Raw genomic sequence first — 23,136 nt, forward strand, 5'->3', positions numbered from 1 at the left:
AGGTTGTTGATAACATTGCGGAGACCCATCTTCTCAGCATTATCCTTCTCACAGATCTCTTTCCAATTTTTACGCTATTTGGAAAGAAGGGTAGCTTCGGCTTCCGCCTTTCTCTTCCAACCCGCAACTAACCACTCCTCAGTTTTCCGATCATTCTCAAATTTGGCCTGATCAGCTTCTAGTTTAGCCCTCAACTGGGCAGCTCGGGCCTCATCCTCAGCAGCTTTCTTCTTCGACGACTTGAAAGCAGCTCACTCTTTATGCATGCTATGCCATTCACGCACTATACGGTGCGTAGTGGATGTATAGCTAGCAACCACTTCAAAATAAGAACGATAAGTCTACTCATGAGGACGCCCTTCTTGGAATTTGATCTCCCCAGGCGGAAAAGTTCCCTGCAACCACTCTCGACACACATGCCAATCGGAAAAAAATGTCACCTTTCTTCAACTTCCACACCGACATGTGAACTTCATCAGCTTGTTTCTTCAAATAGCATCTATAATAGTAATCCCCCGCAGTTTCATTCGGGCGGGTAGGAGAATTTTCATTGGATCAGATAAAAGAACCTTGGTTCCCACCAGGATTCTTCTCAACATTCTCAGGAACAAAACCAGAAGCCGCGGAAGGAGACATTGTTACAGGGATCTCTTGAGCAGATTTCTCTTTCCCCAAATCTTGAACAACAAATTCAGGAGTCTGTGGATTACCAGCACCAAAATCTACAGCCTCCGAACCGATAATTTTCTCCACATCAACAGCAGTATCAGCTGTTTTCCCAGCCACAGGGTTTTCTGTTCCAGCAGTCCTTCCCGTCTCATGATCAATAACCTCAGTGCTCTCTAACGGCTCGTTAGCACGGGTGCGAAAAGGAGAGGGTGGAAGCTCCTCGTTAACCACAAACGATGGCTCTGTGGAAACAGGAGAATTTGGCTTTTCTGCAAAAGCAAGCATATATATCACAAACATTCAAGACCTATAAAAGGAAAACAAAGAAAAACACCTACCAAGAACAGGTTTTGCAATAAAGGCATCAAGATTGCCTCTTCTGGTAATTTTCTTCTGAACCTTCTTGGCAGGCTGACCATCAGCATCAACACCAGTTTGTTTTCTTTTTCTTGCTTTCTTCCTCAGCAGATGCTCAGGACTTGATTCTAAATCAATAGGATCATCAGGGTTCAATGGAGGAATGTCAGCAGTATCCCTGGGTTCTGGCTTGGGTCTCCTCACAACTGCAGGCGCAAGACCCTCCAAAGAATCAGATACCACCACATAATCACACCAGGAGTCAGAGGAATGGCGCGTACCTTTCTTCTCTCCTACCACATTTTTGGCTTTAGAAGGTTGAGTTTTCTCTACTTCACTCTTTTTTGGCGTGGCAGTAGCAGCGGGCACACGTTTTTTCTTTTTAGGGCCTATGCCCAAGTTAGACAGCTCACCTACTGAAAAGCGCACAAATTAACTTATTCGAATACGCAAAAACAGCAGCCATGGTATTGTGATAAAAAATTACCAGCGCCAGCAGCGGGTTGCGTGGTCAAGTCATCATCCCACAGAAGAACAAAATTCCTCACAATTCGGTGATACCAGAGCTCCTCATCAGGTTTCTTGGGAATGGTAGCCATCTTTCCACCTTCTCTCTCAAAAGCAACAACATATAAAGAAACAACTGCAAAAGAGAAGGAGCAACGAAAAATTCAAAAAAAAAAAAAAAAAACAACAACAACAAACAAACGACACAAGAATGGGAAGAAAACTGGGCAAACCCCAGATCTTACCTTTGCCATCCTCCCTATACACCGGCTTCTCTTCACGATTCATCCGCCAGTTCAGACTCATGCTAGCACCAACCAGGGCTTTCTCCGGCAGAGAAATAGATGGAACATCCTTCAAATCCTGGTACCAATTTTTGGAATAAGGAGTCTGAAGCGTCTCGGTTGGAACATCTTCTTTTCCCCTAAAAGTCATCCTCATCGGAATAACCCCAACTTTAATAAAAAAGAACTTTTGTTTGCAATCATGAAACGAATTTGGGGGATGAAGCAAGATCTTTTTTGCAGAAGCCCTTTGCATAAAAGAATAGAATTCCTAAGAACAGTTCATTTGATGGAACACTCGAAATTGAGGAACTGACGGTTCAATATGCATTGAACGACACAAAAAATTCGAAGTGACGAACCCTAACCATCCCAATAGGGTGCATCTGGGAAATATGAATCTTGTAATAGTCCAGAATATCAAGAAAAAATTTCGTTACAGGCAATCAAAAATTGCCTGCAGAGAAGAAGTCCCAAAACAAAGTAATATATCCGGTCGGAGCATCCGTCGTCGTTTGACCCTCGTCAGGGTACCGAGCACCCCAACTCTCCTGAAATTTAAAGTTTTGAATCAAGCCGTAGAAAGTTTCCTTGGACCACTTCAATGGTGGAAGTTCGGCAACCATTTCTTCAGCAGAGTCTTCGTGATGATCTCCGGTTGACATAAGAAAGAGAAATTGCAAATCCTTTCAAGAAACTGATAAAGAAGACGAAGAAGAAAAAGGAATTCCAAGAAAGCAAGGATTAACGAAATAGAGCAATCGAGAAAGACTTATATACTCACCGCCATAAATAACCTAGATAACTGCAACAACACCTTTTTCGGGGTAGCACAGTTATCTAAGCGTCAGGGGCGAGTGAAAAAGAAGTGTAAACGCGAGTTCACGTGCGCGTGGGAAATACGGTCAGTAACGTACAAATGGCAGTGACAGCCTGTCACACGTCAACAGTCATCACTGTACCTTTCCACATGCCAAAAGTCAAGATTTTCAAAATTAGAATAATGAGCAAGAGTATATTCTCCAAAAAGATTCTCCACTTTTGTAGGATCGTTTTCATACCCGAAATGAGTCGTTCAGAGGTGTTCTTCTCAATACGAGAGGCGGAAACTAACGTATCGAGTTCGAAACATCTTGCAATTCACTTTAAATGTCTTTTTGATTAATTTGACAAAGATTTACAGTGAGTAGACACTTCGGCAGCAGTTCGGCACTGAAACCTGAAAGTTACAAATGACAAGGCATAACAGGTATTTATAGGCTGAGTGATTTCGCACGAAATGCCTCAAACTAAATTACTTTCACACGAAATAGCTATTTCGTGCGAAATAGCCAAGTGATTTCGTGCGAAATGACACATGTGTCATTTCGTGCGAAATAGCCATAAACACACATTTTGACATTTTTCTCATACTACGTGCCCTGATCTATCTAATCTAAAACAAGACTCGATACAAGACGAAGTCGACAGGCATATGCACCAACAGACTCCCCCATGGATGTTGACGAAGTCTTCAGTGTCGAGTCTTCAATCTTCAGTCTTTATCAGTCTTCACGAACTCTTTTCGAAGTATCTGACAATGTAAAGCATCCTCAATCTCTCTCTTCTCTTCATCTTTTCCAGGATTTCGACCTGACTCTTATCTCTCTCTAATTCTCTTGATCAGATCTCTTGATTCATCATCAACTTGCGTGAATGTCAGGATCTGAACTTGGCTCTACAATCTTCAAATTCCCTTTTGTTAACAGACTCCCCCTTGACTCGTGCTCGGGATCATGGTCTGGCTTTCACAGGTTCAGAATCGAAGCCTGGCTCTCCCTAATCACATACTCCTCAGGATTTGAAACCTGGATTACTTGCACATCCTCTACCTCACAATAAATTTCACAAATTTAAGATTTGACAAATTTATATACCACTTGCAGGAATTAATCTACCAAGAATTAATTTTACAATTTTAATCTCTGATGAACCACATGTAGAAATAGAATGATTTAACAATTAAAAGCTTCTGATGACCATTTATAGGCAAAACATTCAAAAACTTTTCTCATTATCCACAGACTCCCCCTCACAAAATGTTCATCATGTTTAGCACTTGGAATTTTGAAAATCAGCTTTTCAATCAACAGTTGTCGGAAATCTTTTTGGATTTTTCAAAAGTTTATGCTAAAACACACTAAAATCTTTTTGGATTTTTGAATTTAATGGAATGCTGTAAAGAAATATTTACATACAATATTTTTGTGAGTTTATGTAAGAGGATCATATCAGTTTATGAGACTAATCACTAACACCGTTAAGCTTTACACATTTTAAGTTCTAAATAATTCACTTAGATTGTCAGTATACTGATCCACTTAAATTTTTACACAAAGTTCAACTGTTTCGAGATTCGAGATTAATGTTTTAAGCACTTAAACTTATTCGCGTGTACCACCTCAGAATATACTCCCGTATCCAGATTTCTATATTCAGTCTTACAGGTGAATGTACACTAATGATATCTATAAACGGGTAGTGCGAGACCGTGAGAGCTCAGGCTAGAACTTTCGTTCATACAAAGAGATGACGGTTCGTCTTTCAGTGTGTCCCGTTTGGGGATCTTTTCTTCAACAACACATGATTAGCATTTTTCAATGTTTCATCATTTTTTGTACTGAGGGCTGGCTTTAAGATTAAAGCATATGTAAAGTATTATACGAGGACTAGGCTATTGCTCCCGCAAAATCAGAAGTCCTGGTATAATACCCCAGATATCACCATGCACAAAGACCTAGTATGTCAGAAATAGAAAATCTTTCAAACAAGATTTCGGGGGGTTACCCATATATCCGAGAGATGTTCCCCACGAATTAAGTAAGTATTTGAATTTAGGTTTATATCTCGAAAACAATCTACTAGATGTATAAAAACCTACTGGCATATCCTCAGTGAGATTGATTATCACATTTTTGACTTTCCAATTCTTTAGCGTGTTGTGATAGTCCATTGATGTACTATCATTTCCTCTATTTCACAACGAAACTCATTTTTAATGTTTTTGACTTTTTCAAATTTTCAAATGTTTTTGGATTTTCTGAAAATTCTTACTCCCCCTAAAATTCAAAACCATTAAAAGAAAATGAAAATAAACTGTACAAGTAAAGTGACAACTGTGGTGAATTGCTTCAATTCGCCATTCACTCGGCATAAAAAATCAGAACTCCCCCTTACAACAAACTATTTTCCCATTATGATTTCAAAACACTTAAGTTTGTTTTAATCAAAATGGTTTTTCCGGAAAATTAGTTTTGTTTGCTATTTCACAAATATGGGGTTTAATTCATCACACTGTTTTCAACCACTTGTGGGTTTATCACAAAAACAATTTCCAATAATCTTATCACTTGTAAGATAGTTAAATCAAGTACAACTTAATGTCCTTGATTAACCACTTGTAAGTCGAAATATCACAGATGTGAATTTCTCAAGAAAGATGCCGATTCCTACTCCCCAATTACCAACCTGGGAGTTCCGGCAAGTCAGGATTTTCAAGTAAAGAATACAGACACCCAAGCTTGACCAGCTTTGGGTGTTACCTTCTCAACTTCACCTAGGGTTCCAACATTTCTTTTCTCTTCATAAAAATCTTTTACCCCTTTGGCCTTTCCCTCGACCATTTTTCCAAAAATCTTTTTCACATTCCCGTTAAATGCTTTCTCGACATCAAATTCTTTCTTCTCAGAATAGAATTGGTTCGAGATTTCAACCTTTCCAACCTTTTGTTTGAAATTTTCAGTCCTCAATGGTGGAAAGTTCACATCATCCATTGGAGGAACTGAGTTTTCACTTTTAACCTCATCATGTGGCTTCTCTGACTTTGTGGAATCAGATTCATCGCCAGACTTCACATCAGATTTCTTAACAACCCATGTTTGGTTGTTAGAATTTACTCTTCTTTTGTAAAACCTTTTTGAGCATTCATCAACTTCATATTTTGAGTTTTTAAACAATTTGAACTGTTCAGTTGGTGGTTCGGTTTTATCAACAACTTTTTCTTTCAGTTTAGAAACAACTTCCTGTTTGGTTTTGGTAGCCATTGGACAATTCCAGGCTATGTGACCAATTTCTTGACAACGAAAACAGGTTCTTGTTTCCTTTCTCTGATAAGATCCATTCTTCATTCCTTCTTGCCTTTTTGCAAGGAATTCTTGATTTGATTGCTTCCAAAATTTGCTCTTTGCTTCTTCTTCCGAACTTGTTGCTGAAACAAATTTTGTTTTTGGTTTAAAATTTTTCATATTTTTATGATTTTCTACTTCAAAACCAAGTCCTTTCTTTTTGAAATTACCGTTATGGTTTGGTTTCTTTTGAAAACCAGAACCAGATCTGTAACCCTTTTTCTTGTTTAACCTTTGTTGAACTCTTGAAGTGTATTTTTAGGTTTTTCATTAAGATTTACATCTTTTATTTCAGAAATATTAATTTCTGTTAATTTGAAAACCTTTTTAATCTTTTCAACTTGAACAGTTTTTATTGGAAATTCCTCATCAGAATATAATTTGTTTGAATCATTCAAAGTATAAGCAACCTTGAATAGTTCATCATCCAAATTAGATATTGATAACAGGAATTCTTTATTATAAACCCGTTTGACCGACGACTTTGAACTTTCAACTGATGAACTCGAACTCTCGGATTCGGACTTTGACTCTGACTCCTCATCCTTATCCAACACCTGATCGACCACCTTTTTTATTAACTCAGACTTGGTCAGATGATGTGAACGTGACGTCAATATTTTCTGGTAATTCATCAGTTGTTTCAAACTTCAATTTTATATTGACTGCCTGTTTAACCTGCTCCTCATTTGGTTTTCTAGGAGAATACCCTTCCCAGATAGGAGGCGGGCATTTGTTATAACTGACACTCTGTTTCTTACTAGTATCCTTCTCTTTTGGCTTCTTATCTTGAAAGGCTTCCAGACCTGCAACAGTTGGATAAATTCGATCAATCAAATAATCAGAACTAGAATAACTTTGTAACAACCGTCTAATTCTTTCATTTTCTATCTTTTCTGTTTCCAACTCCTGCTTCCACTTTGCACTTTCTTCAATGTAAAAATTTATGGCTTTCTGCTTTGACATCATCACAGCATTCATCATAGTCAATGCATCTTCTCTTTCTGAATTTGTTTTTTGTAGACCAGTCACTGTTCTATTTAACACATCATATGACTCTTTCACGTAATTAAGATCGAACAGTAATTTTTCTTTCATCTTTTCCATCTCAACCAACTTCTCATCTTTATCTTCACACTTCTTGCAAGATTCTAAACACTTTAGGCATGGTTTGATGACTTCAACAATCTTTTCAACTTTGATTACCTTTTCCACTTCAACCACCTTTTTAGCTTCAACCGTCTTTTCAGCGACTTTAACTTCTTCATTCTTTTCCTTCTTCTTTCTCTGTTCTTTTGCTTCTCGTCTCTCCTTCAGCTTCTCCAAATGATCTGCAAAATAAAATTGAAAACTTTCAGGAGATAAAGAAGTTTTTCCAATGTTTATTTGTGTTTCTTCTTCATCATCAGTGTCATCAGATGATAATTGATCAAAAACTTGAGTACTTTCTGAACTATCATCTAACAGACTCTCCATCTTGAATTTTCTCCGATGTTTATAGCTTGGATTATAGCTTGGATTATGGAGTGTGTCATGTCCACTTCTTTTTCGGTTAGTGTGAATGCCAACATTCACGGGTACTTCAAAGGAAAGAGAGGCTTGCGTCAAGGAGATCCAATGTCTCTTTACTTGTTCACCATGGTCATGGAAGTTTTAACACTGATTCTCACCAAAAATGCGGAATTGGATTCTTCTTTTCGTTTTCATCATAAGTGTGAGAAGCAAATGATAATTAATGTGTGTTTTGCCGATGACCTTTTATTATTTTCTAGGGGTGATGTGAGTTTGGTAAAGGTTATTATGCGCTCGCTGAAAAAGTTTGAAGAAGCTTCGGGTCTTATTCCTAGTAATGCGAAAAGTACTATATTTTTTTAGTAATGTTCCTTCATCGATTAGAAGTAGGATTGCGGCTTTGGTTCCGTTTGATGAGGGGAGACTCCCTATTAAGTATTTGGGGGTCCCGTTGCTTGCTTCGCGTTTGCTGATTAAGGATTGCAAAGTGCTAGTGGAGCGGGTATCTAAACGTATCAATGATTGGAAGAACAGGTTCCTCTCTTTTGCTGGTAGGCTTCAGCTGGTGGTCTCTGTGCTATCTTCTATTCATGTTTATTGGGCTTCAGTTTTTATTTTGCCAGTCAGCATCATAAAAGAGTTGGAGAGCAAAATGAAATGTTTTTTTGTGGGGATATGGCACGGGTTCGAAGAGTAGAGCTAAAGTGGCATGGAAGGACGTTTGTCTTCCAAAGTTGGAAGGTGGTTTGGGCATTCGACGGATCTCGGATGTGAATAAGTCTTTGATGGCTTATCACATTTTCAGTATTTTGTCCGGAAGGAAGTCGCTTTGGACCGCCTGGATCGAATTGCATAGGCTTCGTGGCCGTAGCATTTGGGATATCCCGGTGTAAGCGAGTTCGCCTTGGGGCTGGAAAAGATTAATGGAGTGTAGACATATTTTTCAGGATCAATTCTGGAGTAAGGTTGGTAATGGTCTTAACACATCTCTTTGGTTCGATAAATGGACTACAGAGTGTCCTTTACACAATGTTGTGACGCCGCGTCAAATGGCTCGCTATGGGTTTAATATCAAGTCTAAAGTGGCGGATGCTATTAGTGACGGCCGATGGGTGTGGCCGGAAGCTTGGAGGAGTGTGTACCCTATATTGTTTCAACTTCAGCCTTTTAATTTGTCTATATGCAGGATAGAGTTTTATGGATGAATCCGAATAGTAAGCTTGTTCCGTTTTCGTCTAAGGAGGTGTGGGAATCGATCCGAGTCTGTGACCAGCCTACAAATTGGTCAAAAGTTGTCTGGTCTTCATTTAATATTCCTAAACATGCATTCGTGTGTTGGCTTATCTTCAAAAAGAAACTTTGGACTCAAGACCGAATTTTACGGTGGAACCATTCAGTCACGGGGTCGATGAATCAGATGTGCTGCTTGTTATGTTATTCAGGGTTAGAGACCCATGAGCACTTGTTCTTCGAATGTTCCTACTCGAAAGTAGTGTGGTGCAAAGTGAGGTATAAAATAGGCATGGGTTCAGTTTTAGAATCATGGGAGGATATCGCTTCTAGGCTCGTCTCTACAACTAATTCGAAATCGGTCTATGCTGTTGCTAGTAGACTGGTTGTGGCAGCAACAGCTTATGCTATTTGGAGTGAAAGGAATACGTGATTTTTTAGCAACAGGTTGAGACCCCCGGAGCAGATTGCCGATGGTATTATCAGCACTGTGAGAACAAAGTTAATTTCCTTCAAGTACAAGCAAACTACTAATGTTAAGCGTTTTTTGGAGGAATGGAAGATGGATAAGGAAGACTTCTTGGATGAAGATTGAAGACCAATTTCTGTTTTGTCTTTTGATGTAATTGGTTGTTTCTTTGTTGATTGTTTTGTGTTTCACTCTTTAGTGGTATGCCGCTAAGAGAACTAGGGAGTATTTCAGCTTCCTACTTGGTTTTTTGATATATTATAAAATCACCAGGGTAAACCCTTTACCCAAAAAGAAAGAAAACAAGTAACTTTAGATTTTTCAAAGCCCAAAGTAGAAACATTAGCATCTCTAAAATCATCTCTTCCTGTAATCATCTTGAACTTTTTAGCTCTCCTCAAAACACTAGCTAAACACCATTTAATGTCCATGAGCTCCATCTCTTCAGCATCGATCTGATCGTAATCCTCTTTCGTCAACATAGGATTTCCGATCCTTCCAGTAACCAACCCTTCATATGATTCTAACACTGTAGCAAGTAATGACATGTGACCTTTAATGACCTCTTCAGAGAAATTTTGACCATTCTGAAGATGCAATGTGATGTTGCAGTTTAAAACTTGACCATTACTGTTGTTTGTGTTTTGAAACTGATGACTTGAGGTTGAACTCTTCAGATTAACACTAGGATATGAGGAAAATCCACTACTGTTGTTTGAACTTTGATTTGCTGATCCAGATGAGTTTTCTGCACTGAAAGCAGTTTGGACTTTTGGACTTGCTTCAACCTTTTGAACACTTCCTTTGTAGTACATTTTGATGTCTTGCTGACCGCTCAGACTGTTCATTCTAGCAATCTTTTGTTGCTCCAGATCTTGTCCCTTAATCTTTTCAATAAACTGAGAAATTGTCAAGTTGTCATACTCACCAGTATTTTTCAAAATCATCAAATATGTACCCCATTCTTTCTGAGGTAAAGCATCAGCTAACTTATCGACCCATTCTTCTTGATCTTTGTTAATATCCAACAATGACATTGATCGCACTAAATGGCAATATCTTTCAATTAACTTCTTTGAAGATTCTCCCGGTAAACTTGAAAACAAGTCAAATTCTTTCTTTAGCAGTGCTTTCTTACTCCTGATCATCTTTTCACTTCCTTCAAACTTAATTCGAAATGCTTCCCAAATCGAACGTGAAGTGTTATCATGTTGAAGTAAAATGAAGATGTCTTCTTTTACAACTTGTTGGACTAGACTGATCATCATCTTTTCTGCTTTATACATGTCTCTTTCTTTGTCTGACAACTCAGAAATTGCCTTCATAACTCCCAAATCAGTGGTCTAACATACTTTTTCTCAATACATTCCCAAGATCTCAAATGATTAGCTTGAACCCAATTTTCAAACCGATCTTTCCAACCATAATACTTCTCAATGCCCATTAGCTTCGGGGGTTTTTGCAAAGTTCCAGTTTCATTTTCCATGTTCATGCTTTGAACAATGGTAGCCGGAGTAGTCGGGGCTGTAGCAAATGCGTTATAAAATTCCTCTTCCATGATTCGGTAACAAATTTTTCAGAATCAGACACTTTCAAGTGAAATCAACCCCGAAATGAGTCGTTTAGAGGTCTTCTTCTCAATACGAGAGGCGGAAACTAACGTATCGGGTTCGAAACAACTTGCAATTCACTTTAAATGTCCTTTTGATTGATTTGACAAAGATTTACAGTGAGTAGACACTTCGGCAGCAGTTCGGCACTGTAACCGGAAAGTTACAAATGACAAGGCATGACATGTATTTATAGGCTGAGTGATTTCGCACGAAATGCCTCAAACGAAATCACTTTCACACAAAATAGCTATTTCGTGCGAAATAGCCAAGTGATTTCGTGTGAAATGACACATGTGTCATTTCGTGCGAAATAGCCATAAACACATATTTTGACATTTTTCTCGTACTACGTGCCTTGATCTATCTAATTTAAAACAAGACTCGATACAAGACGAAGTCGACAAACATATGCACCAACAACTTTCACGCCAAAAAATTCTACAGCAAAAAAGCACCTCCCTCTCATAGTCCAGTGCTCCTCTTATTTGCATAAGAGCAACACTAGACTAGGGAGACTTGAAGGGGTAAGGTCCCAAAAACCTTGCTTCGAGTACTTGGGATCATACCACATCCTCATCCTTCTAACCCTCTTTAGACCTTGCGCGACCGCGCACTGGTCCTACAAAGAGAACTTAGAAGAAAATAATAAACAACAACTGTGAGACAAAAGGAAACTAGGTAAACCTTACGTCAATCTCTATAACAGCTAGGATAAAAATCCTAGCTGACACTTCCGCATAATCAATATCCAGACTTGGATAAAAACAATTTCTCTGATACCACAGAATTAACATGAAGAAGAGCCGCACAGGATTACAGCTGTATCCTTCTAGAAGGCTCCATCGTGCACCACCAGTCGGTTATAACCGAATGGCCATGTGGCATCATCCCAGGCTCCCTTGAAGTCACGGTGATGGCACATAATTAAAGAAAGATCTTCACTTGTCCACTTTCCACGTGGCAATACCCCAGCAGTTGATCAAGATCACCATCCGTGTGCTCTAACACTCGTTAGTGATTAACGGAACCAAAGAATAACCGCTTACGGAAAAGCATCTTCCGTCAATATTTCACCAACAAGTTTTCCCGCCCAAACTTTGGCTATAAATAGAAGGATTATTCAGGTATAATTCTCAAGTTACATTCACTTCACTCTTAATACTTCTTCTTCTTCTTCTTCTTCTTCTTCTTCTTCTTCATAAACCTGTACTTATTCTCACGCTGGAGGGTGGTCACGGAGAGAACCCCCATTCTCCCTGTGGCGAGTCTAACAGTGGTTGTTTTGCAGTTATTGTAAGAAGAAGTAGAGCACTCACCCACGAACCGAACGAGAGGAGATAAACCCTTTTATGCAGATTCAAACCCCCTGATTCAGTTGATTCCAGTCAATTAAACCAGTGTTTCTTCAATCAGGATCGTAGTTAGGAAATAATTTCAGAGTTTATAAAACACCAACTTTTAATATTAAATAAATGGGCTCAAACCCATATTCAATTCAATTGTTTTTATTGGGATAAACCCAAATAAATAAAACATAAATTTCTTCTTTTATTCAGGTATTTATAGCCACTTTATTTAAGCCTTCAGTGCTCCATAGCTGGCTTCTATTGTTTTTATAGCAAATTACCTGAAACATGTTTTGAAAACATTTTATCAGTAACAAAAATATTGGCGAGTTCATTCCATTTTTTATAAAAATATATTGTTATACTTTACAACATTAAGGGTTTTTATATTTGTTTATATTTACCCAAAACTTAATCAGTAATTGTCACATGGTGGCAGTTCCGATGTGACGGTGGTCATATCACTCATTGCCTAACTTTTGTACAACAGTGAAGTTTATCAAGTAATAGATATAAAATATATCTTATTATGATTCAATGGTATCTGTCACTAGGCGATTCCCTTGATGGTGGTCAAATCACTGTTGATCATTCTTTCAACTAGTGACTTTGGTCATATCACTATTCATCATTCTCTCAACTAGTGACTCTGGTCTTATCACTGTTGATTATTCTCTCAACTAGTGATTCTGGTCATATCACTCAACTAGTGATTGTGGTCATATCATTGTTGATCGTTCTCTCAACTAATGACTTTGGTCATATCACTATTGATCATTCTCTCAACTAGTGTCTCTGAACTAGTAGTGTATATAAAGTATATACTATAAAACCCATGATATCACTTCGTCAAATATATTTTCTATGGCACCAAACAAATTTACCTAGAAAATGAAATATATCATTTTCTATCAAACTAGTAACAATAACTATATTAATTAAATAATTGTTATATGATTATTTAATATATTAACAGGACTAAGATTTAAAATTATAATTCCCAATGTATATCTTAATATTTTAAAAGTTAAATATATATTGTTTAAGATATACATTAATGTTTATATATTATACCTATTAAGGGTTATAATATACTATATTAAATATTAAATATAATATTTGAACCATAATATACTATAATAAATATAATATTTAAACCATATTTAAACATTAAATATAATACTATTTTTAAATTACAAAGCCATAAATAAAGGTTTAAATATATTGTTACTAATATATGACACTGAATGTTCATGCCTCCACTAAACCATATTAAACCATATTTGTGCTACTATTGGCTAACTTTTTGGCCAATAGTAACGAGTGTCAAGTAACGTATAAAACCTCCCCATACCGACAACTATTGAAGAATACAAAAATTTAATCACTGTAAGTATAACTAATAAACATTTAGAATTTTGGAAAGCATTTTTAAATATAACTGTATCACAAAAAGGTGATAAAAGAAGAATGACTCACATTGTAACTTTAGGGTTCAACTAGAAAGCTTTCTGGTATAATCTTGGGTATAATTCCTTAGCTATTTAATAAAATATGTAATGCACTCGCATTAAATATAGTAACCCAATTCAACTTTATCAATTCGACCAGAGAAAGAACCCCAACGGACTTAGTCAGGCAGAGCCTTGTCATGCGTTACAGGGCCTTAGATCAATCGGACAGGGTATCGACTTAGTGATCAGGGGTTCAAACACTTAAAACGGGGCAAGGCTTTATTATATTATAAATAAAAAAAATAAGCAATATTGAATTTTAGAGAGAGAGAGTGTTGGGAAAAGGCAGAGAAAGACATTAGCAGTTTGTTTGAAAACTTCATGTGCTATTTATAATTGGCGTAAGCCTTGGAGGCCAAGTCTTTCATGGCCACGTACACAAAGAAAGAAATTTCTCACCGAGACACGTAGCATTCAACTTTAAATGAATTTGTTTATAATTTTCATTATTTTATTATTTTATTCAAGACGTCCATTTTTAAGTTTTGATTATTATTATTATTTTATTAAGTTATATATTATAATTAATTCAGCTGCTTCACTTATTTGGCGAACATGACTTCTAAAATATGACGTTTTATAAAACAATGAATATGTTATTAGAACGAGAATATTTGTATCTATATTTTGAACCAAGTTTCATTAAAAACACGGAGTAAGTTCAAATATAATGTATTTTTATAATTTAATTATTAAACGGTTCCTAGGCCTCTCTAGACTCTAGGTTCTTCATATTTCTAACATTCAACTTACCTGTAATCTACCCGTCTAATAGTATAAGTTTTTATATACTTTATTTTAATATAAAAATAGAAATGCCACATATAAACAGGCCAATTAATTAGTATAACATTCCAACCAATTATATATAAAATAGTTTTTAAAACTATGTAAAAACGTATAAGAATAAAATGGGTCGAATAATTATATTAAAATAAAATTAGTTACTAGTGGTTAATAAATTTAAGCAACCTATAACACTTATATGATAAAAAAATGGAAATGTTACATCCTCCCCACCTTGTTTTAAATCTCGTTCTTGAGATTTGGGCAACGATGTTTTCTTAGAGTTATGTCACGTCTTAGTCAATAAGATCAGTATTAAGGTAAATGATACAAAATCAAAACATCAAATTTTGTGAATTTGAGTTTTACAATAAATTGGACTCAATGGTTCAACTGAATTAGTTCCAGAAATCGATGTCAAATGAACGAGATGAAATGATATAATTTCCAAGGTGACTATGTTTAAACCAAAAGAGATATATGATTAATAGATGTCTAAGTTGAATGTTTACAAGTTGTGAATGACTTTTAGAATCAATAGAATTCTTTGTCAAAAGAAAAATTACTTTGATTGTCAACTGAGGAATACTTAGAATCAATAAGATCAAATGAAATAAAAGCACGAAAATGATTTGTCAACTATCGAACCATAACATGAGAAAAATCAATGTGTTGACATTTATTGAATTGCAAGAATACACCGAAATACAATAGAGTTTAGGGTATCATTGTTTTAATACATAATTGCATCAAGACTAATTTTAATGATGAGTCAAACGAAAGACATACGTAGTTTTGCACGATTCGTATGATTATGATTAGCCCAAGCTACAAGTTTATATCGACGCCTCAAGGTGTTGTGATGATTGAAATAGTTCAATAATTACGGTGACCGAACAAATTCACCGTGTTTGTAATCAATTGAAAGTTTTAATGAAGTAAATTTGAATATTTATAGAATTTTCAATTGATGATGAGAGACCAAATGAATATCATAGAATTTTCGATCAATGATGAAAGAATCTTTAGGGGAACACCAGCATATAATACGAATTTGTATACTCTTATCTTAACACATAACTGTATTAAGACTATTTAGGATAATGAACCAATAGAAATTAAATAAATAAATCCGTATATCAGATGTGAAAATGAGATTAGCTCAAGCTTCAAGTTAATGAAAAGGCCACCACACGGTGTCGTAACTAAATAAATGATTCAATGAAAGTGAACACCAAACAAGTCTGTTATGGTTTTGAATAGATGAAGTACTTGACATGATGCATTTATTTATAAACTTTGATTTATACTAGGGTTAAATAATAACTTAACTTAGATATTACATATCAACGATTACGTCTGGAATCATTTCTGCTTCTTGCGTAGTAAGTACGAATGCTCGCGCGTTCTTCTTAGCTCCGTCTGTTGTTTTTGCCTTGTTGTCGGGTGCTTTAGTCAGTTTCAGGCAATATGGTTTGATGTGTCATGTTTCTCCGCAATTAAAACAAATATTAGTTTTCCTTCTACATTCTTCCTCTATATGCTCGGTCATCTTGCAGAAGTTACAGTAGGGTGTTTTCCTAAAACGGCATTTTTCTAAATGCTTTTTGTTACAGTTTCTGCAGGTAGGTTGCTCCAATGACGGTTTAGTTCCTTTCTTTTGGTAGAATTCTTGGGAAATTTTGTGGTCTAACTCTTTCTTCTTGTTTTCTTCTCTTGTGTGGATTAGTCCATCTGTCAGGATGTTAGCTAGTTCAACTGCTTCTTCAATATTCTGTGGTCTAGCGGCCTTGACCATGTTTCGGATTTCAGTAACTAATCCCCAGATATAACGAGAAATTAGTACGGGTTCTGGTGAAGCCACAGTTAGTACCATTCTTGCGTATTTGAAGAACGTCGCCGTATACTCCCGACAATTCACATCTATCATTTTATGATTTAGGAATTCGTTAGCCATTCGTTCCTTTTCATAAGGAAGACAAAATTTCCTTTCTGCCATTTCCTTGAATTTTTCCCAGTTCATGGCATAAGCCATGTCACTTTCTTTTGCCTGAAGAATTGTATTCCACCATTCTAAGGCTTCTTCCTTGAAGAGGTTGGAAGCATACATCACCTTATCTTCCTCGTCACATTTGCTGATTTTAAGAACAACTTCCGTCTTTTCCAACCATCACAGAGCAGCCGTGGCTCCTTCACTGCCCGCGAACTCAGTTGGTTTACAAGCTATACATTCTTTGTAGGTACACCCGAGAGTCATCGCCTTCATTTTCTTGGGAAATGGGGGTTTGACACTATAGCTAAAACTGTCGTCACGAGTATGCTTGCTACTCATAGCTTTGGTGTGTTCTACATGGTTTTTAACAAATTTAATTATTAAAAGTATAGCATTAGCTATTCCTTGGGCTATTATATTTTCTATAGCATTTTTGTCTAAAGGATTTTCATTATTAGCCTGAACTTCTGGATTATGTGATACTTCATTCGACATCTGGATTACAAACATTTTCAATTATTAATATCACAGAATAATTTAAAACAAAGCAATATTTTCAAGAATCATAAGTGCATATATAAAACATGTTTTAAGGCGTTCAATCAACCGAAACAACAAAAAATCCGCGACCAAGGTTTGAGAGGTCGTCGGCGACGGCCTGGTGTCTCGTCGGCGACGCTGCCTGGATTTGCTGAAGCTGTCTGACGTTCTATCCCACTGCCTACGACGAATTCCATTCGACGGGACGATGCCCACAAGTGCACTTCTCCGTTTTTCTCATATCTTGATCCCGATTGACCCGTTTGACATCCTGGTGGTCCGTTTTTCATCCTGGTAGTCTGTAAAGGGCCCAAATAGCTCCTTAAACCTCATTAAACCTGCAAAACACATTTTAAATTAAAAGTAGGCTATTCGGAATTAAAACCTATGTAAAAACATCAAGTTACACAAATACGAACATACCAGTTTTCGGCCACGTATCACATCCCCACACTTGTCTTTTGCTTTCCCTCAAGCAAATCTGTCTTTCACTTTCACGTAGGTCGAACGAGAAACACACCCCCATTCCCAAGACTAAGGTTAAAGTCTATTGTCATGACCGATGCAAACGTTTTACAATTTTCGACATATTTAGCAACAAATGATTAATCATGTAAAAATGGTTATCCAAGATTAACCCGCTCATGAAACTTACAAATCATACATATCCCTCTCAATGTTCACTCCACTCGGTTTACAAATTGGCTAATTTTAGTGATGTATTAGCACCTTCTAAATTAACCGCTCAAAACCGAATAGAACATGTGCCCGTATAGGCTTGCAACTCAATCATTCTCCACCACCGAACACGAATACCAAGCGCAAGTCAAAAGGTCTTTAAAGGGTTGTAATGGGGCTAGGCTAGGGGTAGGAAATATGATATTTTAAAGTGGCTAATGGTGTTGAAAATTCGATTTTTATTACAAACGACTATGATAAACAAAACTAAACATAAACATCAATCTCATAGGCAACGATTTTCGCCTTTTATTCAATAACTACTACACATCTTTTTTTTTTTTTTTTTTTTGCTTTTCTCAATGCTTTTCCATTCTTTTTCGCAACATTTTCTGGTTTTTTTTCACATAAACAAATCACAACTATACAAACATATACTCCTATAATCTAATTTTCATCACACGGGTTTAAAAAGAAAAGGCTTATGGTTATGGGCTAAGTGGGTTGTCAAACGAAAGGTTTAGGCTCAAAGTTGGCGACTAAGGGATAGATTTCGGGTAATGATAGATAAATGGTTTAAAAGGAAAAGGTTTACCGAATGCCTTAATCATTCTCGTGTGTGTATTCGGTCTATGGTCTCAAACGTATCAAAAGATGCAAGTTCTACAATACATGACTAATGGTCCACTCAAACAAAGAAATATGTGCATATATAATGTATACACGTGGCTCGAAATCTCACGTATAAGGGTATGAACTATAATATACATAAATTGCAAGTTTCTTAGGCAGATTATTCTCAAACCACCCGCTAAATACCCGTCATGCTATTAACTCGAACTTGACCATGACAAAAGACCAAATGGGTTGTGTCATCCATCGTTAACTTAGTTACTTGTGCTTTTAAGATTGCTTCAAACAAAGACATTTTGAAAAATTTTTGAAATTTTTTCCCCATCCCCACACTTGAGGTAATCATTGTCCTTAATGTGTAGTGTTTAAATGAATGGGTCAAAAATCGAAAAACTTTTACTCCCCCATCCCCACACTTGAGGTAAACATTGTCCTCAATGTGTAAAAACTAGAGTTTTTAAAACGCACAAGGGATGTGATGTAACAACCCGACTTTCCGGGTCATTACTTGTATCTGTCACTTCTTGCTTAATTAATTGTACTCCCGAGATTCCGATTATCGCTATGGGTTAACCATTTTAAACTATGTTTCTACGCATACTAAACGCATTTTAAACGCTTATTTCAAATGCAGTTATCACATTTAACGCAGTTTACAACACCAGCTATTTACACGCATTTTATCGCATTATCGCATCGTTGATTAGACTAAATGCAAACACAATGCAAACTCGAAACGCGGATTTACTTTATGCATTTCTACTTGTGTGATTATTTGTTTAAATGTTATGTGGTTATCTCAACGCAGCGCTTATACGCTCAACGCATACTCGCAACTCTCTTAAACGCAATACAACCCTTAACACACGAAACGAAATTTGGAAAAACTAACTCGCACAACTCGGCTGATCGAATGACCACCCGATCGAATGGACATCTGCTCGGATGACCATCCGACCAGATGGCCATCCGACCGAAAGGCCATCCGACCGCTACAGCTCGCATCTTCCACCGCCTTAACTCCTCTCTCACCCTATAAATACTGCTCGTACACGTCCCTTTCACTGATTTGACGTCTCCATCCGACCACTCGCTCTCTAGTCACTCTCAGGCATTTTTCATCAAGATTCAAGGCTTTTTTGCTAACTCCAACGCGCTCCCTTCAATCCAATCAAGGCTGTGTTTATTTGTTAAACACATACTATGAGTATACTTGAACCCATTTTCTTTTAACGCACTTTTGGGTGTTACATACGTTCTCTATCAAAACACAACAACACACAACACAAACACTTTTAACCCTAACCGCTCCCGCATGTTATACATGATCTATGAATGCTTGTTACTATGTTATACAATATTACACTATACTGCCTCTAGCAACTATAGTTTGGACTCAGTACCTGTCATGGACAGGGGTTGCTAGGGATCACATCTCCTTACTTCACGTGTTCGCTGAACATGTGTCACGCATGCTCTACAACGCAGTCTTGTGGTTAAGTGTGAACAGAGTTTTGATAGTTACTTGCTTCACCCGTTATGTGACACATGCTGGTTATGCGTAAAACGCTTTCCCTACTATATGCTATGCAAACTTGTGTACTCACCTTTACATTTTTGTGTATTGACTTTATTTTAACGTATGTGACAGGTTAACAGGATGCCATAATGTGATGAACAAGCTAGGAAGTCTAGAAACATAAATCTGAGTTGTCGGAATAGACTTGTTTTTGAGACTTATATCTGTAATGACTGTTTTACTTTATCTGTTGGTAGTATGGGATATTAACACTAAAGGTATGGTAATTTAATAGTTGTTGTGGATTCTCTTGAACAATCTGTTTTGCTTAGTGCCACGCCCTGATGATTCCGCCATCGGTTGGGGCGTGACAGATTGGTATCAGAGCCATAACTATAGGGAATTAGGTCGGGTCTTAGGATTGACCTAGTCTATAGTCTAAGTTGTCACACCCGACCGCGTTAAAACAACGAAATCGCGATGGAAACATCGGGGAGTGGAGTAACAGAATCATTGTTTCACAACACATGGATTAAAGTTTCATTTTATTTAATTATTAAGTGTTTAACATTGTCTTAAAATCGAACAAATAAGTTCAACATATTGTCTTTCTTGTTTTATGTCACTAAGGCCTCGTCCAGTCCTACGTGAGCATGCATCATAATCATCATCAACATCATCAAACAACGACACCTGAAACATATGTGAAAATAAAGTCAGCAAAGAAATGATGGCGAGCACATAGGTTTTGTGAGTGTGTCAAATTCATGGCTTGTAAATTTATTGTAATACCTTGTACGACTACAAGAGTCGATAATTGAAAACCATGTATTGAAAAGTGTTTTGTATTGCAATATGATTAACCAACTAAAACAAGTTGGTTATAGTTTATAAAACCTCATTGCCATGAATCTTGACTAAAACATTTGTTTTTGTAAACAAAGTATTAAATCATCCTTGTAATAAAACTTGTATGGTTTATATCATTTAGTAAACATCGTTGCGTGTCATCGTTTGAAATCATTCGTTCAAGTGAACTAAATAAGGCCACATAATGCAATATGATAAAAGCACTTATATATAAGAAGTACCAGCGGCGTATCTACCATGCTTTTATCACATTACACCCATCCCATTATCTATTCACATACCAAAAACCAATCGTTCAATTGTACTTGTTCTCAATCGTTCGTGTTATCAAAACCAATCGTTCAGTTCGTTTAACTCGTTCAAATTGTTCAAATCATTCAATCATTCACATCGTTCAAATCGTTCGTGTTTTAATTGTGAAAACTAACTTTTGGTCATCTCGTTGAACACATTCAAACCTGTGTGACTCGTCCATCGTTCAATCGTATTAACAAACCACCAAAGGGTTAGTTAACATTCATCAGGTTCTGTCGTTACCCACATTACCCCATAACCATGGCGATAGTCCGATAACGGGATATGTCAGATCCTGTGGTACCATAACATACTACTGGTTGGCTTGATCATAGTTAATGAATGTCATTCGATTGTCTTTCGACCAACGTCCGAACAAGTTCGCTCACATTATTGAAATCGTTGTGTTTAATATAAACCATAGCATTTGTTTTGAAAACTTGAAATCGTTTAGCACATATGAATCACCCCAAAACAATTGAAAACAGTAAAATAGGGGAACTATGTACTCACTTGAGATTGTAAGGTATCCTCGATTAAGTGAACTAACAAGCTTGGGCAATCAAGGAATCAAGTGGCACCTAGTATCAGATCACTATGTTAATATATCGAGACCTAAATCGGGAGATCGGGTAGAATGATATGGTTAATACAAGCCTACATTCTGATTTGATACCTATCCTAAGTGCTTATGACCCGTTGTGACATGTTATGACCCGTTAAGGCAGTCTACGCTACTTTAACGCGTCATTTGCCCAAAAGCGCATTCGGGTAGCCTAACTAGTCCTATGACAAGTATTATATTCCTTAACATGTTTAATAACATTGCATAATTAGTTTAAATGTCAAAATTTAAGTTACATATGCTTAAATTAAAATTATGCATGAAAAGGATATTTTGGTCATTTTCCTAAGGCATATAAACTACCTATCATACAACTAATCAAACTAGGTGACCATAAGGTATAACCTCGCAAGGTTATTCCCTATACAACTATGGTCTCAAAATATGTTTGGTCGGATCCTAATGATCGACCAAACGGGTCGGGTTCGAAAGTCTAAGTGGTTGTCGAGACCGCTTGACTTACGACACTAAACAAGCACTAAACTAGAAGTGACGAGTTAAACATGTTAAAACATGTTTAACTAAGTTAGAAAACTGATTTAATATCAAAACAAAGTGTTTTGATACCCAAAAATTGTTTCGTCACAAAATGCACATAATTGTGCATTTTGACTGAAACTTTGACTCGTCACTTCGACTAGTCAACGTGGTAATCAGTAGGTATAGTCACAAGGGACTATAACCATCGTGATTATGCTCACGTTGCAAAGTTTAAACGAACTTTGTCTTGACCATATCATGGTCAAAGCTGAAAGTCAAACACTGTTTGACTTTCTCGCTTGAAATAACTAAACAAGCATGAAAAAATAATTACAAGAGTCCTATGCTTGGAAAAATGAACTAGAATGCTCAAGTATGAAGCCTCCAACCAAGAGTGGTAGCCTCAAATCAGAGCAAAGGTGAAAGAGAAGGAAAATGAGCAAGTTGGAATGAAGATGATCATGGGTATTTATTGTGTTCAAGGAGCTTTAGGATCTTGACATGTGGATTATGTGTTCTCCACGGAAGAACAATATCAAAACAAGTGTCCTAAGATCAGATTCTATCCTTGTTCATCACATAAAAAGCCCACAATTTTGAAAAACTAGCTGAAAATAGGAGGGCTGCTGCTGAAATAGAAAATTCTGAAAAACAGTCCCTGTCATGTGTCGCACCAGAGCCCAGGTCTCCCTCGCGTGGCGTGAGGGGAGCTGTTTTGCCAAAACCTTCATTTTTGGCAGTTTCAGTCCCTGCAACATGTTTTGATGGTTTTTGACGCGTATAACCCCCGTTAACCCAATTTCAAGGCTCTAAAAGGATGTTAAAGCATAGGGGACTTGAAATATGCTTGGAAATATCACGAATGTCGGTTCATTTGGTCGTACGGTCAAGTTTTTCGGTTAATTACGACGAAACTAGAACGGACGCGAAAACGATCCAGATTACGATTACGCGATGAATGATATTTTTGCATTCCTAACACTAAAATATAATATTTTAGTGATTACGTAAATTTATGGATGTCCGGATATGGTCAGAATGCAAGATATGCAAA

The sequence above is a fragment of the Helianthus annuus genome, chromosome 7, assembly GCF_002127325.2.
Source record: "Helianthus annuus cultivar XRQ/B chromosome 7, HanXRQr2.0-SUNRISE, whole genome shotgun sequence".
NCBI lineage: Eukaryota > Viridiplantae > Streptophyta > Magnoliopsida > Asterales > Asteraceae > Helianthus > Helianthus annuus.